The 15,741-nt window shown below is 44.9% G+C and overlaps 1 protein-coding gene across 4 annotated transcripts in view; it reads left to right on the top strand.

Annotated features, from left to right (window-relative positions):
* Positions 1-1,585: 1,585 nt before the first annotated feature.
* Positions 1,586-15,741, top strand: part of Ankrd11 (ankyrin repeat domain containing 11) — a 145,798-nt gene continuing 131,642 nt past the window's right edge. For all 4 annotated transcript variants that reach the window (XM_076916006.1, XM_076916007.1, XM_034522440.2 and 1 more), the window contains exon 1: positions 1,586-1,921. The gene's annotated coding sequence lies outside the window, so the exon portion shown is untranslated. The remainder of the gene's footprint in view (positions 1,922-15,741) is intronic.

Genomic DNA, 15,741 nt, shown 5'->3' with positions numbered 1-15,741 from the left:
ATGCACAAATAGGACAAGACTTGAGGTTTGATTACTTAAACATTTTTTTAAAGAAGATTTTATTTTTCTGTGCATAAGTGTTTTGTTTGTGTGTGTGTATGTATACCAGTGCATGTCTGGGAGACTCTAGAAGGTGTTGGATCTAGAACAGGAGTTATGGATGCTGGGAACGGAACCCAGATCCTCTGGAAGAGCAGCCAGTGAGTGCTCCCTATTCACAAGTCTAGGCTCCAGTTACTTTAAAAGAAGGATTTACGTATATTCTATATGTGTGAGTGTTCCACACATGTGTGTGGTGTGTGTGTGAGAGAGAGTTCCTGAAAAGTTAGAAGAGGACGCCAGATCCTCTGGGAATGGAGTTACAGGTGGTTGTGAAGCTGTCAAAGGCGGGTGCTGAGAAACAAACTCTCCTTCTCTGGAAGGGCATCACGTGTTCTTAATCGCTGAGTCATCTCTCCAATCCTGGTTACTTGTTATTTTACATTGTATTATATTATGAAATTGGCTCTGTGTAGCCCTCGCTGCCCTGGAACTCAAGAGATACAGCCTGCCTCTGCCTGAGGAATGGGGTTAAGCCTATACCAAAATACCAGACGCGTCACGATTACTTTATGCATTTTCTGAGACAGAGTTTCATGGAATTCAGAGTGATCTTGAACTCGAAATGTACACAACAATGTACCTTGAGCTCCGGATACTCCTGCCTCAGTCACTGCAGCGCAGGGATTCTAGCCCTGTGCTTTGAATTTTTAGCTAGTCCGCAAACCAAATCACTACCTCGCAAGCCACCATTAAACTTTTCCGCGTTCATTAAACAGTACGCGACTTTGCTGCCTAACTCTGAGGTTCGTCTTTTTTTTTTTTTTTTGTTTTGGTTTCATGAACCATCGCGGTGAAATTTCTTGAGCTGAGGAAGGGAGGCGGCTGAAGCGCGGGGTCTAAGGAAACCTCCAGACAGAGTCTGGAGCTCACCATATCCCGGTTGCTAACGTGGCTCTCGGGATTCAGAGCGAAGCGCTGTCCAAGAACACCTCCAGGAAAGAGCCGAAACGCGGGCGGGGGTTTGAGCCGCGTTTCTCCTTCGCAGCAACCCAGCTGTCTTTGCTATTTCAAGGGCTTCCTGCTGGCTACAGCCACATTTTCTCGAAGCTCACACAGGCTTACAGGCGACGTACGACCTCGCGACCGCAGCACAAGGCCAGCTAATACAGCACATTCTCTAACCTTCCGGCTCCTTCGACAACAACCTTGTTTCCAGATCGCGTTCTCATCACTTCCGGCACTGAGTATGGCCAATCGTCGCATCCCGTAGCGTAAGACCCACCCTCTCGGCAGGAAGGGCAGCCAATCTAGCTGCTATTTCCGCCTGCGTTTCGTATGCACGGATGCCAATCTTTCTGGAACATCGCCCTAGTCCCGCCTCATGCCCGTTACGGAAGCCGTCAGGCCGTCTGAGGCCTTTCACCCCGGCATCGCATTTCCTCTCCGACGTGACGTAAGCGGCCCCTGCCGCTCTGCGGGGCGGGCCAATGGCGGTGGCGGATACGGCGAGCCAATGGGCGGGAGCCTCTCATGCGGCCGGCGCCCGCCGCAGCCACCGCTGGGTCCTGGAGCCAGAGGCCGCCCGCGACAGAGCGCGATGGACCGAGGGCCCCAGCCGGGGAGGCGCCGCGGCGGAGTCCGCGGCCAGACGCCCCCGCAGTAGCGTCCGCGCGAGCGCCGCGGCCCCGCGTGAGCTTCTGCACGCCGAGGGCGGGCTTGTATCCCGCCGGCCCCGCACTCACCGCAGCCTACAGTCCGCGCGCCGACGCCGCCTTCCCGCCCGGGCCGCGCGGCCCGGGAAACGCGGCCGCGGGCTGCATGGGCAGCTCCCGCGCCCGGCCGCCGTTCCGCCGCGGAGCCGCGTCGCCCTCGCAGCCGGGTGAGAGGCGCCGAGGATCCGGGGGTGGTGGTCGGTGCGGGCGTCGGGCGTTCCTGCGGCCTTGCGGCCTGCAGGCCTCCTCCGCTGCCCGACGCCGCGGGTGCCCCGGGGCGGGCCGTGCGCCGCGAGAGGCCGGTCGCTGGGCCGCGGGGGTCCTGCGAGCGGCCATGAGGGGCTGAGGGCGGGCTCCCAGGCGAGCCTCGGGGCGTCCCGTGGGTCGGGCGGCCGTGAGAGGCTGAGGAAGGGCTCCGCGGCGGGCTGGGGCGGCCGTGGGGCTCTAGGGCGGGCCTTGACCGAGGGGCGATGCTGCGTTAGTGGGTCCCGGGACGCTGTGAGGACGACGGCGGGCTCCCGGGGGTCCCTGGGGTCCTCAGTGGCGCGGGGCGCCGACCTCTGACCCTCGGGAGGGGCGCCGTCGCCGGGCTGGTGGTAGTTGTTATTCCCAGCGTCCCTATTATTATCGTGTTTTGAAATGGGAGCAGGCGGCCCTCGGGCTGCGAGCCGAGCCGGAGGGGGCGGGCGAGCCGGGGACCTGGAGCTGCGGGGTGCGGAGGCGCGCAGGCCCGAGTGGGGGCAGGAATGCGGGGCGGCGGGGGGCGTCTGGGGGAGGGGAAGGCGGGACTGGGGGGGAGAGTGGGAGGAAAGCGGTGTAGGCGACGGCTGCAGGAGCAGCCTTTGGCCTCAAGGAACAATGTGAGACGTTGCCTGAAATGTTAATTTCCGTTCCTCATTTCATCATCCCCTGGCAAGGCGGTAGCAGAGAGAGAGAGAGAGAGAGAGAGAGAGAGAGAGACAGAGACAGAGAGAGGAGTGTGTGTGCATGCATGTGCGTGTGTGCGCGCGCGCCCGTGTGTGCGTGCGTGTGTGTGTGTGTGTGTGTGTGTACGTGTGTGCAGGGTTGGCCCTGCCACATGGATCCAGCCCCCTCACAGACGGATGTGCGGTTCAGTTCTTGTGTATGTTCTATGTATGTGGCTTAGTCTGGAGTCTAATTTTTTTTCTCAAGACCTTATCTAGTATAAGCTTGGAAGACTGGTGAAGGTTAAGCTGGTTCACAGGCTGTATGCTCTGAAATCTGGTTACATGTGCCGTGTTCATGTTTCATAGTAGTTTCTGCAGTCATAAGAAGTTTTACACCCGCTTGAGAGAAATGGGTAGTTTTACAGATTTTCCGGTAGAAAAAAAATCAGGCTTTGTAGCTTTTTAGTGAGTTTTCTGTGATCCTTTGGACACTATCCTTAACGTTCCACTCAACTGAATAAAAGCGCACAATTGTTGTACATAAAATCTTACTTGGGCTATTGGGTCGACTTTGGGGGAGGAGGAGACTTAACTCAGCAAAGACTGTAGGTGATAATGGGTTGTGGAAAAAGCTATCGAAACAGTTACTGTGTTTGGTGTGTGCGATCCTAGTCAGTGGTATTATTTGGGTAGTTCCATGGTAGAGTCTCCGAGAATGGTACTTGTTGCCCTGAGTTCGTTCTTTCTTTCTTTCTTTCTTTCTTTCTTTCTTTCTTTCTTTCTTTCTTTCTTTCTTTCTTTCTTTCTTTCTTTCGAACACTGGCTGCTCTAAAGACCTAGAGTTCTGTTTGTGTCTTTTGAAATGATTGTACAAATAATCCGATGTCACTTTGCAGCTATACTTAAAACAGAAAAATGCCTCGCTGTGCTTAACTTTGATTGTGACCCTTGAATTGGATCTCCATATAGCTGGTGTTTCCTCCCCCACTCTCCATTCAGCTGTTGTTCTCCTTTCTGTAGTTTCACGCTTAAGAGCAGGATCTCATGTGATAGGCTGGCCATCCTGAATGGAATGGGATGGGAGGGAACAAAGGCCAAGTTGCTATGACATTTTTCTCTTCTTTGTGCTTGCCTCGTGCATTCCTTGAAAAGCAACCCAAAAGATACTGCTAAATTTGACCTTAATTTGATTCTTTCAGGAGTTTCTTTTTCTTGTCTTTTTGTCTTATGGTAATCAATATACAACAAAATTTACCAGAAGTTCCCCAAAAGTGTCACCTAGTTTAGAATTCCTCACTTACCTCTAACTTTCTTCTAGCCTTTGAGCTTGCATTTTTCTGTGACGCCTTTCTCTAGCTAGCCATGTTAATCATGCTGCTCTGTCAGAGCCTTTCATCTCACTAAACCAGATGGGCTCCTGATGACTAGTGGCTGTTACACGTTAGCTATAATTACAGTGTTGGGTCTGTGACAAGAAGAACTTTCTACAAATAGAGTTAAAGAAACTATGCTGTATGGATTTAAGAGTATTTTTTCCAGAAGCTTTGTGTGTGTGCCTTGGACCCCTAAGTTCATCACATATGAGTGTTGTTTTGCATATTGGCAGTGAACCCATCATCAATTAAATAACATAATTAGGAAGCATCAGTAAATGCTGGTTCAGAGAATAATCTGCATTTGTTGCCAAAATAAGTGTTTTGATCTGTCTGTTACCCCATGTAAATCCCTTCATCCCTCAAATAGCAAGTGTAATGGATGAGCTTCTCCTAATAGCAAGATACTTGCTAGTTAATAGGTGAAAATGATGATGCATGGCGTGTCTGCCTGCACACTGGGCGGTTTATTACTGCTGCTCAGGCAGTGCTCTGAGTCTGAGCATGGCTCTCGTGATAACTTTAAACAAAAATCGAATGAACTCACATCACTAGGAGTTATTGTCTTGAAATGTTTTCAGTATGTGTTCTCATTTGAATTTCAAATGGAATTTCTGTCCAATTCAGCTTTCTCAGTTTTGTCTTAAAGCTATATGAAAGAGGGTGTCAGTCCTCAGCTCCGGAACTCAGGCAGTTGGGTAATTGGCATGGAAAACCTTTTAGGCTTAGCAAATGATGTGCTTCAATGACTGCTTCATTAATTCCTATAGATATTTTTATTCTTAAGTGGCTTGTTTGTTTGGTGGATATTTGTGGTACTTCTTAAGCTAGACTAAAATTCAGCTTTGTATTTAAATGTCTGTTTTTACTATTCTGTATTTTTACAATTATTATTTAATTATCCTGTTCAATTTTTCTTGTTCATTTTTGAACACACTAAAAACACCTTTTTGGGACAGTCTCAAGTAGCCCACATGGCCTTGAACTTCTGTGCAGCAGAAGATGAATTCTGGTACTCCCATCCCCTCCAGTGCTAGGATGTCACAGGCATGCGCTATCACCCAGGCTTCCATGAACACCAGCTCCCTCAAATAGTATTAAAAAATATGGTAGAACTACAAGTACTGTTTTTATGATAAGCATCAAAATGGCAATTGTGAGCTGGCTCATTCTTACAATACCAGTGCTGGGGGGTCAGGAGAGTGAGGAGTTCAAGGTCATGGTTGTCTACATAGCAAGTCAAAGGCTGTTGTGAACTCAAGATTTTGTCTCAGGACCAAAACTAGGGCTTTTGAGATGGCTCATTCTGGAAAGGGCTTGCTGCTAAGCTTGATGACCTGACTTTGATCCCCAGATCCTACATAGTAACAAGAACTGATTCCCTCAAGTTGTCCTTTGACTTTTGCATGCTTTCAATGGCACAGGGCCACAAGATAGATAAGTAAATGTTCCAAAAAACCAAACCAAACCAAAACAAAAAACAAAAAAACCTAAACCAACCAAGAAACTCAAGCCTTTAACACCTCCCACCCCCAAACAAACAAACAAACAAACCCAGCACAGCAAAAAAGATACAATCTAACTTTGATTCTCTGACAAGCTTCTGTTGGGATTCTTGTTCAGGATAGAAACCATGCCTTTTCATTTCTAAATTGGCTATCAGGCTTTATTCTTGGGCTTTGCTGTCTACTTGCTTGTCTGCTGATAAGGAAGCATGCACTAGGGTCTCATACCACCATCTCCTTTATGTTTTAGTTCAGTTCCTCTTAATGTGATGTCTCTCTTCCTCCTTTTCCTCCTTTTTCTTTTTTTTTTCTAAATAAAAATGAGTTATTTTATGTGCATTGGTGTTTTGCCTGCCTGCATGTATGGGGGTGTCAGATCCCTGGAACTGGAGTTGTAGATAGTTCTGAGCTGCCTTTGGGTGCTGGGAATTGAACCCTGATCATCTAGAAGCCAGCATTCTTTACTGCTGAGCCATCTTTCCAACCCTCTTCTCTTTCCCCTCCCCTCCCCTTCCCTTTCCTCCCCTCTCCTCCCCTCCCCATCTGACAAGGTCTTAAGTATATCCACACTGATCTTAACTGTGTAGCAGAGAATGACCTTGAATTTCTGCTCTCCCTACTTCGAGGGTACTGCTAGGGTAGCTGTTACACACTGCCACACCCTGTTTATTCCAGGGCGGTTTGCAAGCTATGGAAGCAGCTTCCTGATTGAGATCCCTAGCCCCTCCCACTCTAGCACTCCCATTTTTTTTTTTTTTTTTTTTTTAAAACACAGTTCCCCTCTCCTCCCCCACAGGGTTTCTCTGTGTGGCCTGGCTTGTCCTGGAACTTGTCTAGGCTGGACTCAAACTGGCCCCTGTCCTCCCCACAGGGTCTCTCTGTGTGGCCTGGCTTGTCCTGGACTCAAACTGGGGTTAAACATTTGTGCTGCCACTGCTCAGCTGCACAGGCTCTTCTGTTATACAGCCCAAGCTGTCTTGCATTGACTATATAACTGAGGACTACCTTTATTTTGAAAATTAAATTTATTTGTGTTAACAGCTAAAGATCCTTGAATCCCCTCCATCCTTCTGTCTCATCTACACAAGTGGGGAGATACTAGGTCTGGTTGTTACTGAAATGTTTTAATCAGCCCTCCTAAGGAAAGTATTCCCACCCACCCCCTTTGTAGCCACATAGAACTTAACACAAATAAACTTTATCAATTATGTAATACTTAGTTTGATGTGTTGCCCCGTCTTTTCCCCAATGAATGACCTTACTGGTAACGTTGGTCCAGTATTACAGGACAGTAACAGAATTGGTTAAAGAAGTAGTTGTGGAATTGTTTAAAGCAGTAGTTTCCCCATGACCTCTTTGGGGGTTGATTTCATTGGAGTTGTCTAAAACCTTGAGAAAACACAGATTTTTACATTGTAATTCATAACAGTAGCAAAATTGCAGTTATGAAGTATCAACAAAAATAATTTTATGGTTGGGGGTCACCACAACCTGAGGAGCTGTATACAGGTCAGGATTAAGAAGGTTGAGAACCACTGGGTTAAATCATACATGGAAGTATATGAATAATTTTGATCTGGGAAATTGGCTAGACATTCTACTGTGTGCTCCTAGACTGCTTCCCCTTTTGTTTTCACACACATTTGAGTATGTTTAGCTGAGGATTAGGGCTTTCACAACTGGTATAGACTAGGAGAAAGATACCGAAGGGGGAAGGATATATATTTTTTTTTTTTTTTTTTTTTTTTTGAGGGAAATAGACCAAAGTGGAGTTGCATGTTTTTGCTTTCCCTTGTAGCCTTAGGTTTTTTTTTTTTTTTTTTTTCTTTTTGAAACGAGGTCTCAATGTAGCTCAGGGTGGCCTCTGGCTCCTGATCCTCTGGTTCTGGAATGTTGGGATTATAGGTGTATTCTGCCATGTACAGCCTTAAATCAGTCTCTGCATGTGTGTTGTGTATTTATTGCTCTTTCACTCCATATTTGTATATATAAAATTATACACTCTATTGTTATTATCTGTATGTGCTTGTTTTGTTTGCATGTATGTAAGTGTGGTTCCTGGAGCCTATGAAGGTCAGAAGAAGGTGTCATGTCATATTTTTGGTAACTAAAGTTACCACATGGATGTTGGGAACTGAATTTGGGTTCTCTGTAAGAGCAGCAAATGTTCTTAACTGCAGAGCCATCATTCCAGCCCCGGGCATGTAGTCTTACCTTTTCTAAATTTTAATTTTATTTTTTGTCTGGCATGTAGCTCTGAGGTCTGTCACCTGTCTGCCATGCTCTAGGCATTGATTCCTGATTCCGCCACACATTATGGTGGGAGAATGTTTAATATTTTAATGTTTTATGTTTGTTGTATTCATCGATCCATCCATCATCTATCTGAGACAGGGTTTCTTTATGTAGCCCTCCCTGGCTATCCTGGAATTTGATCTGGGGGCAAGGCTGGCCTGGAATTTAAGAATCACCTACCTCCGCCACCCAAGTGCTGGGATTAAAAGGTGTGTGCCACCATCACCCAGGGGCAGAAGTTTTCATTTTTAATTTTTATTATTTAAGATCTTGTTTCTGTATAATTAGGCTGATCTCAAATTTATGATTGTCTTGCCACAGCTTTCTGAATTTTTACATTACAGATGTATACTAAGACAGGGTAGAAGTTTGTTTTTTAGAAGAAAATTATGTTTGGGAGTTGTTGGTTTTGGTAAGTGGGCTTGGTTTGTTTGGTTTAATCATTTGGGTGATACAAGAGAAGGGAACAGTTGGCTGTGGTTTGAACCATTTAGACAAAATTCTACATTTGAGAAACTTACAGTTCTATAGCTGATTCTGAGAGTAAAGAATCAAGTGGATTTTTAGTATAAATGCCTGTCTATGAGATTGTTCAGAAGCTGACTATCTTGTGGACAATTAAGGCCATGTGGTGACTACTCTTGTAAGCCTCAGACTGTGGTGCTCCAGAATAGGGATCTCCTGGGCTACAGGTGCTGTTTCAAAGGCATTGCCTTCATTGGCTGCCTAAGGCCAAATCTTAAAGCTTCTAGTCTTGTCCTGGCACGATTGTGGTAAGCTATTATTTTGAAACTCTGTAGGCACTCTTTTTCCATTTGTACAGTAATCACATACATCTGTTTATTAGTAGAGAAAGTTGATTTTTTTTATTTAAGAAAACAAAAACATTAACATTTTGGCTATTTAGATAGTTTTTAAACTTCAAGGATAAGCAAGATTGTACAGAGTATTTTCCCTCACTGCTAATTTACATTTGGAAAATGCTCTTGGATTGAGTATAGCTTAGTGGTAGCTTGTCTGGTCTATGCATGGTCATGAGTTCTATCCTCTGTACCCTGCAGTTCTTCCCGAAAAGGTGATGTTAGGAAAGGATGAAATTTAATTTGTAAATGTTTAATAACTGTAGTAGCAGATTTACATCTAAAATACACAAACACCTGTTTTCCCCCTCCCAAAACAGGAAGAGAAATACTGAAGAAGTTTATTGCTTATTCTTAGCACGTTATTAATATTGCGGCTGGAAGGATGTCCCAATAGTTAAGAGCATTGGCTGCTCTCACAGAGGACTCACTTTCCTTTCTCAGCACCCACATGGAGGCTTACAGGCATCCTTAACTCCAGTGTCATCAGGAGATTGCCTCCGAGGTCACCAGACACACAAGTACTACACACACATACACAGAAGTTAAAAATAAATTGATTTTTAAAAAGTTATGTTGGGTGCACACCTTTAATTACAGCGCTTGGGAGGCAGAGCCTGGTGGATCTCTGGAGTTAGAAGCCAGCCTAGTCTACAGAGTGAGTTCCAGGACAGCCACAGCTACCCAGAGAAACCCTGGCTCAAAAAATCCAAAAAATTAAAAAAAAAAAAAAAAGTTGTACTTTTCCATTGCCTTTGTGAGCAGCCTAGGCCCTTGTTCATGCTACACAAGTGCTCTACCACGGAGCTGCACCCCCAGTCCTCTTCACCATGCTTCTAAATGTGGTTTGTACATCCTGTAGAACAGGAAATAAGACCTAAAAAACACCAAAGCAACATTTTTGAAAGAATTAACTTAAAAAATTATCACTGGAGGTGAAAACACTAGCTGTTCTTGCAGCACGGACACAGTGGCTTGGCTTATAGCTTAACTCCAGTTCAGGGGGCCTGATGCCCTCTCTGGTCTGTCCACAGTGGTTGTGAGCTGTCCTCTGGAAGAAAAGTGTGTGTTTCTAAATGTGCTCAATCATCTCTCTAGCCTCCCCTGTTCAAAATTTTGGGACATTAAAATTTTTTTTTTAAAAGACAAAGATTGAGGTTTTTTTGTGCCAGGGCTTGGGTTTGCAGTTCGTCTCTGTCTCTGTCTCCGTCTCCTGAGTGTGGAGTTTCAGGCCTGCACCACTAGACTTCACTTAGCAGTTTCTTTTCTCTCTCTTTTTCTCTCTCTCGCTCGCTCGCTCGCTCTGTCTCTGTGTCTGTCTCTCGTGTGTGTATGTGGTGTGTATATGTGTATGTGGTGTATGTGTATAACAGCACATGTGTGAACTTGAGGAACCTGGGGTCCTGGGGATGATACTTGATGGCTTGCACCTCATCCATCTGAGTCATCTCATTAGCCCTCCGCCTGGAACTTAGGTCATTGGTCTGTGTCTCCCTTACAGCTTAATTAGTTTAGACAGAAGTAACATTAATGAGATTCAGTGTAGAGAGCCTTTATATACACAGCAGTTATTCCTGCTTCTGGTAAACTTGCATTATCCTTCCCTCTTCTCAGTAATGGGGATTGAATCAAGAGTTCTGCTTACTTCTGAGCTACGTCTCCAGCTGTGGCGACTACTTCCTCCCTTTGTTTTTTTGAGCCCTAACTGTCCTGAAACTGTGTATACTAGGTTGGCTTCAAGCACATACTGCCTGTCTGCTTTCCAGACTGCTGGGACTAAAGGCATGTGCTTTTAGCTTTAAAAAGATATTTGGGGGGGTGGGGTGGGGATGATATTGAGTGTTGAACCCAGGGCATGCTGGGTAAGCATTGTACTCCTGCTCTGCCCCACCCCAGTCCTCTATTTTTGCCCCTTTCCTGTTTATTTGTGTTGTGAGGTGTTGTCTCTATGCTAGACTGGCTTCAAAATTGCAGTTGTAGATGATCCCGAACTCTTTGATCCTCCTGTCTATCCCCACTTCTGTAGTGCTGGTTTTATAGGTATTCACCACCATGCCTAGTTTATGCAGAACTGGGAATTGAACCCAGGGCCCATGCATCCTAGGAAAGCACTTGACCAGCTGATGAATCAAGCTACATCCCCACTTACACTTTTTTCTTTTCTTTCTTTTTCCTTTTTTTCTTTCCCCTCCCTCCCTCTTTCTTTTCTTTTCTCTCTCTCTCTTTCTTTCTTTCTTTCTTTCTTTCTTTCTTTCTTTCTTTCTTTCTTTCTTTCTTTCTTTCGAGACAGTTTCTTCTACATAGCCCTGACTGTCCTGGAACTCACTGTGTAGGCCAGGCTACCCCCAAACTCACAGAAATTCACCTTCCTTAAGGAAGAAAAGGTTTACTTTATCCTATGGTTCCAGAAAGTTAGTCCATAATGGCAGCTAAGGCATGGCATAATGGCAGGAGCAGGGAGCAGAGAGATTATCCACACACAATAAGCAGAAAGGAAAAAATTAGAAAGTGGGATGAGTGAGATTATAGATTCTGAAAGTCAGTCTTCAGTGACATACTTCCTCCAGCAAGGTTAGACCTAAGGTTTCATAACCTCCCCAAACAGCATGGCCGACTGAGAACTGAGTGTTTCAATTTCTCATTTAAATACCACAAGGCCCATTGGTTTGCTAGTTTGATAGTAAAGCATTTCTTTAGAATATATTCATTTCTGCCAGATGGTGTACAGTCCTCCATCCTAAGAGCCAGCTGCAGTATGTCTGCAGCACTCATCTCTGTCCCCTGTCACTTTATCACTATGTGTATATGTGCATTTGTGTGAGGTGTGTGGATGGTGAGGTCCGAGTTAGGAGTCAGTTCTCTCCTCCTGCTGTAGGTTCTGGGGAATCAACTAAGGTCAAAGTTCATCAGACTTCTGTGGCAAGCCCTTTTTGTGTGAGCCATTCCCTGATGCTTGATTTTGGGTCTAGCTGGGTACTCCATCTTATTCCTCTACAGCTGATTTAACCTTAATTTCTTATTCAACCTACGCTAAAGGATCTAGATGCTATTTGTTTTGTGCCTCTGAATGCTACACATAAGGGCTTGGGTAGCTCTGGTCTTCTGTGGTTTACATTTTGGAGGGAGAAGTGAGCAGTTTACTTCAGAAGAGGACACAGTGTTCAGGAAAGTGACAGGTGGAGGTCAGAGAAGCTTCAAAGTGGTCAGACAGGGCCTCACATGTATTTTAGCAGAAATGTAAATATTAGGAGCTCTTATTTATGTCCAAGACAGTTGGTAGGGAGCTAGAGACTTTTGGTATTTGCTCTCACAGTTTTAATAAGTCAGTACAAAATGTAAGCCAAGACAGAAGAGAGGGAGTTGCAGACTTTCAGTAGTTGCAGGAGCTTGAGGCCCTGTAAAGGAAGAGTAAAGACCCTGTGTGTTCAGACAGAGGTGAATTCACCTCAGGTTTAGTTTTATTTTCTACCTCCTGTGTGTTCTCTCTCTCTCTCTCTCTCTCTCTCTCTCTCTCTCTCTCTCTCTTTGTTGTTTGTTTTTGTTTTTTTTTTTTTTTTTTCGAGAGGGTTTCTCTGTGTAGCCCTGGCTGTCCTTGAACTCACTCTGTAGACCAGGCTGGCCTCGAACTCAGAAATCCACCTGTCTCTGCCTCCCAAGTGCTGGGATTAAAGGCGTGCGCCACCACCGCCTGGCCTGTGTTTTCTTTCTATTTGTGTCAGTACACAGGTAATTAATATTTACTTGAAAGAGATTGGTCTTTGAAGGTCTGCCTTTGCAAAAGCTTCTATAAGTCTGAGAAAATGGTAATACTGGGTAGGACACAATATTTTATGTAAGAAACATTTAGTACATTTAATCTAGACTGAATTTAATAGTGAGCATTCTTGAGTTACCTCAAGTTAGTAGGATGCAGTTCTTACCCTGTGAACTTTTTCCTGTTGTCGTCTTTGTGCAGGGCAAAAGCGAGAACCTAGCTTTGGAGTCTCTGGTTCTGTGGTGGCCCTCGTAGCAGCTGTGTTTGTCAGTATCCTGATGAGTCCTTAGCATAACTGCAGTGAGAAATACAGGTGAACAGAGGAATGGGGAGAGATGGGATGGCAGTATTGAAGCATGGATAATACTCAGTCTGTGTGTGCTGTGTGCTCTCGCCTCTCCTTCCACCTAAAGGCTGTATGTAGTCTATGCTCTCTGGTGTGTCTGCATTGCTTAGGGGATTGGGCCTTGCTAAGTAAGAGAGGTTTTTGGAGACACTTCTCACTATGTAGCCTTAGTTGGCCTGGAACTCAGTATGTAGACCAGGCTGTCCTCAAACTCATTGTATCCACCTTTCTCTGCCTCTCAAGCGCTGGAATCAAAGGCATGTGCTGCTGCCACTTGCAACCAAGTAAGGGCTTTGAAACAAGCTGTGGTACACTGGGACTGTTGATACCTCAGTGACTGCTGGGCCCAGCATGACTCAGCTCCTCGGCAGCTAGGCAGGAGAAACAGCAGCATACCTTGTAAGTTTTTAATCTTAATCGTGTGTATGTGTGTGTGTATTTCAGACAGAGTCTCCACTGTATAGCTCTGGCTGTCTTAGAACTCACTTTGTAGACCAGTCTTGCCTAGAACTCACAGAGATCTGCCTGCTTCTTTCTCTGGAGTGCTGGGATTAAAGGCGTGGGCTATTATGCCCGGCCAACAGTATGTATTTTATTTTAAAAATAAAACATTTGTTTTAGCTTATGAATATGAAGGCTTTTCCTGCATGTATGAATGTGTGTACCTGGTGTCCAAGGAGGTCAGGAAGGGGTTGTTGGAGTCCATGATACTGGATTTGGAGTGGTGGCGAGATTGGATCCCATGATATTGGAGTTGGGGTGGTGGTGAGCCTCTGGAGGGTGCTGAAGGCTGAACTCAGGGTCCTCTGCAAGAGCAGCAAATTGCTCTTTAAACTGCTGAGCCAGCTTAAACATTTTAAAATGTAAGGCTTTTTTTTTTTTTTTTTTTTTTTCCCTTTTTTCTTTTTTTCCTGAAATAGTCCAAGCAATACTTTGAGAGGGCACTCACTACTCTGAACTGCAGCAGCTGGTCATTGCTGCCTTGCCAAATGCTCTTGAAGGAGCTGTGGGATGCACTCAGTTCTTCATCCATTTTTATAGAAAGCCTTTTCAGAATGGTTTCTCCTTTTGAACAATGTAACATCTTACTTTTCTTCCCAGAGAGTTTATTTCTTGCTGTTTGTTTTCCTGTCACAGTTCCTAATCTAGCATTGTTGTCTTATTTACTAGACTGAACTGGATTTAGAAACTCCTGAATCCTTTTAGGGGACCAGGGGACTGTTGCCCTTGGTTCACAGAGCTCTGATATAGTGGGAATGTAGAGAGAGGAAGGGCCCTGGAGGCAGGCTGTCCTGGTTGGCTTTGCTTTTGTGTGTGTGTGTGGTGTGTGTGTGTGTGTGTGTGTGTGTGTCTGCCTGCCTTACCCAAACTAGGCTGGCTCATTTTCTTGTTTAAGAATGCTTTTGAGGCATATGTTTTCAGTGAGTGAAATTAACAACAAAAACAAAAAAACTTAAAAAAAAAAGTGGGCCTATCAAAGCTGTTGGGTTTTGAAATATTTGCAGCTGGGGCTAAAATCAGTTCTCCCTGTGCTGTTAAGGTTAAAGGCAACAACCTGCCTCCATCCTCAGACTCTGAGACCAGTGTTGTCTAAGACCTAAACATTATGGAACATTAAATAATAGATTTAGGGAATTGTATATTTAATATTTGATACCAACCTTTACTTTTGAAAATGGAACCTCTTACTTATTGGGGGAAACTAGAAGGTGGGTTGTGGGTGTGAAATGGGAATGGTGAGATTTGTAGCCCATGTAATAATTTATAGGTGATATGTTTCCTTTGTGTAGATCCGGGTGTGTGGGTATTACTTCCAGTTCACATTTATGCTAAAAGTGACTTATCCAAACTGGATGTAATGGTTTATGCCTGGCAGGAGGATGGGCCAGCCTTATAGTAAGACAACAACACCTCTATCCCCAAAGCCCAATAAGTAAAACACACATGCAGAGGTGCTCTAGTGAGAACACACATGCAGAGATGCTCTAGTGAGTAGTCGGAGAGCGAGAACTGGAACTCACACTCTTTATCAACAGGATATTCTTTAGACTTCCTGTGTAGGTATTTGTCATTGCTGGATAGTTCCATGACCTGTGGCGTGTACTTCTGTGAATGCAGCTGTCACTTAATAGGATGTGGAGGTGGTAAAAAATCAAACAGAGCATGAACTAGATGGCTCAGTGTGTAGGGAGATTTACTGCCAACCCTGATGACCTGAGTTCAATCCTAGACCCCACAGAGTGGAAAGGAGAGAACTGGCTGCCTCAGATTTGTCCTCTGACAGCAAGATGTGCACCTTGTCACTGGATCTCCCTCCCCCAATGGTTAACAAAAAAGAAGTACAGAAAATCATTGGTGAGAATCAGATTACACATTCACAATTTGACTCAAGCCTAGCATGTGACTCAGAGTAGTAGTCTCTCACTATGAACAGTCGATACTGGTGTGTGTTCCTTCTTCCACTTCCTTTCTGTTACTTCTAGGGGTTTATGCTTTAATACTGAGCTACGTATCCTCAGCCTTTTATGTTGAATTAGGGTCTTAACCTACTAAAATGTCCAGAGAGACCTTGAACTTAGGCATGCACTAACATGGCTATCCTGATACTAATTCCTGTTTCTGAGTACCTTTTATTCTTGTTTGTTTGTTTATTGTTTTTGTTTTTGTTTTTTTCCCCAAGACAGGGCTTCTCTGTGTAGCCTTGCTGTCCTGGAACTCACTCTGTAGACTAGGCTGTCCTGGAACTCACTCTGTAAACTAGGCTAGCCTGGAACTCAGAAATTGGCCTGCCTCTGCATCCCGAGTGCTGAGATTAACTTGATCAATAAAATTTGTACAAAAAGCATCCAGGGCTGGTTAATCTAGGGAACTAACTTTTTAGTCCTTTAAAAATAACCTTCAGTTTTAATATAAGTTGTTCTTAAGCTTTGAGATGTTTTTCTATCT

The sequence above is a fragment of the Arvicanthis niloticus genome, chromosome 18 (genome assembly GCF_011762505.2).
Source record: "Arvicanthis niloticus isolate mArvNil1 chromosome 18, mArvNil1.pat.X, whole genome shotgun sequence".
NCBI lineage: Eukaryota > Metazoa > Chordata > Mammalia > Rodentia > Muridae > Arvicanthis > Arvicanthis niloticus.
The sequence above is the reverse complement of the archived record's forward strand: the minus strand, read 5'-3'. Positions and strand labels throughout refer to the sequence as shown.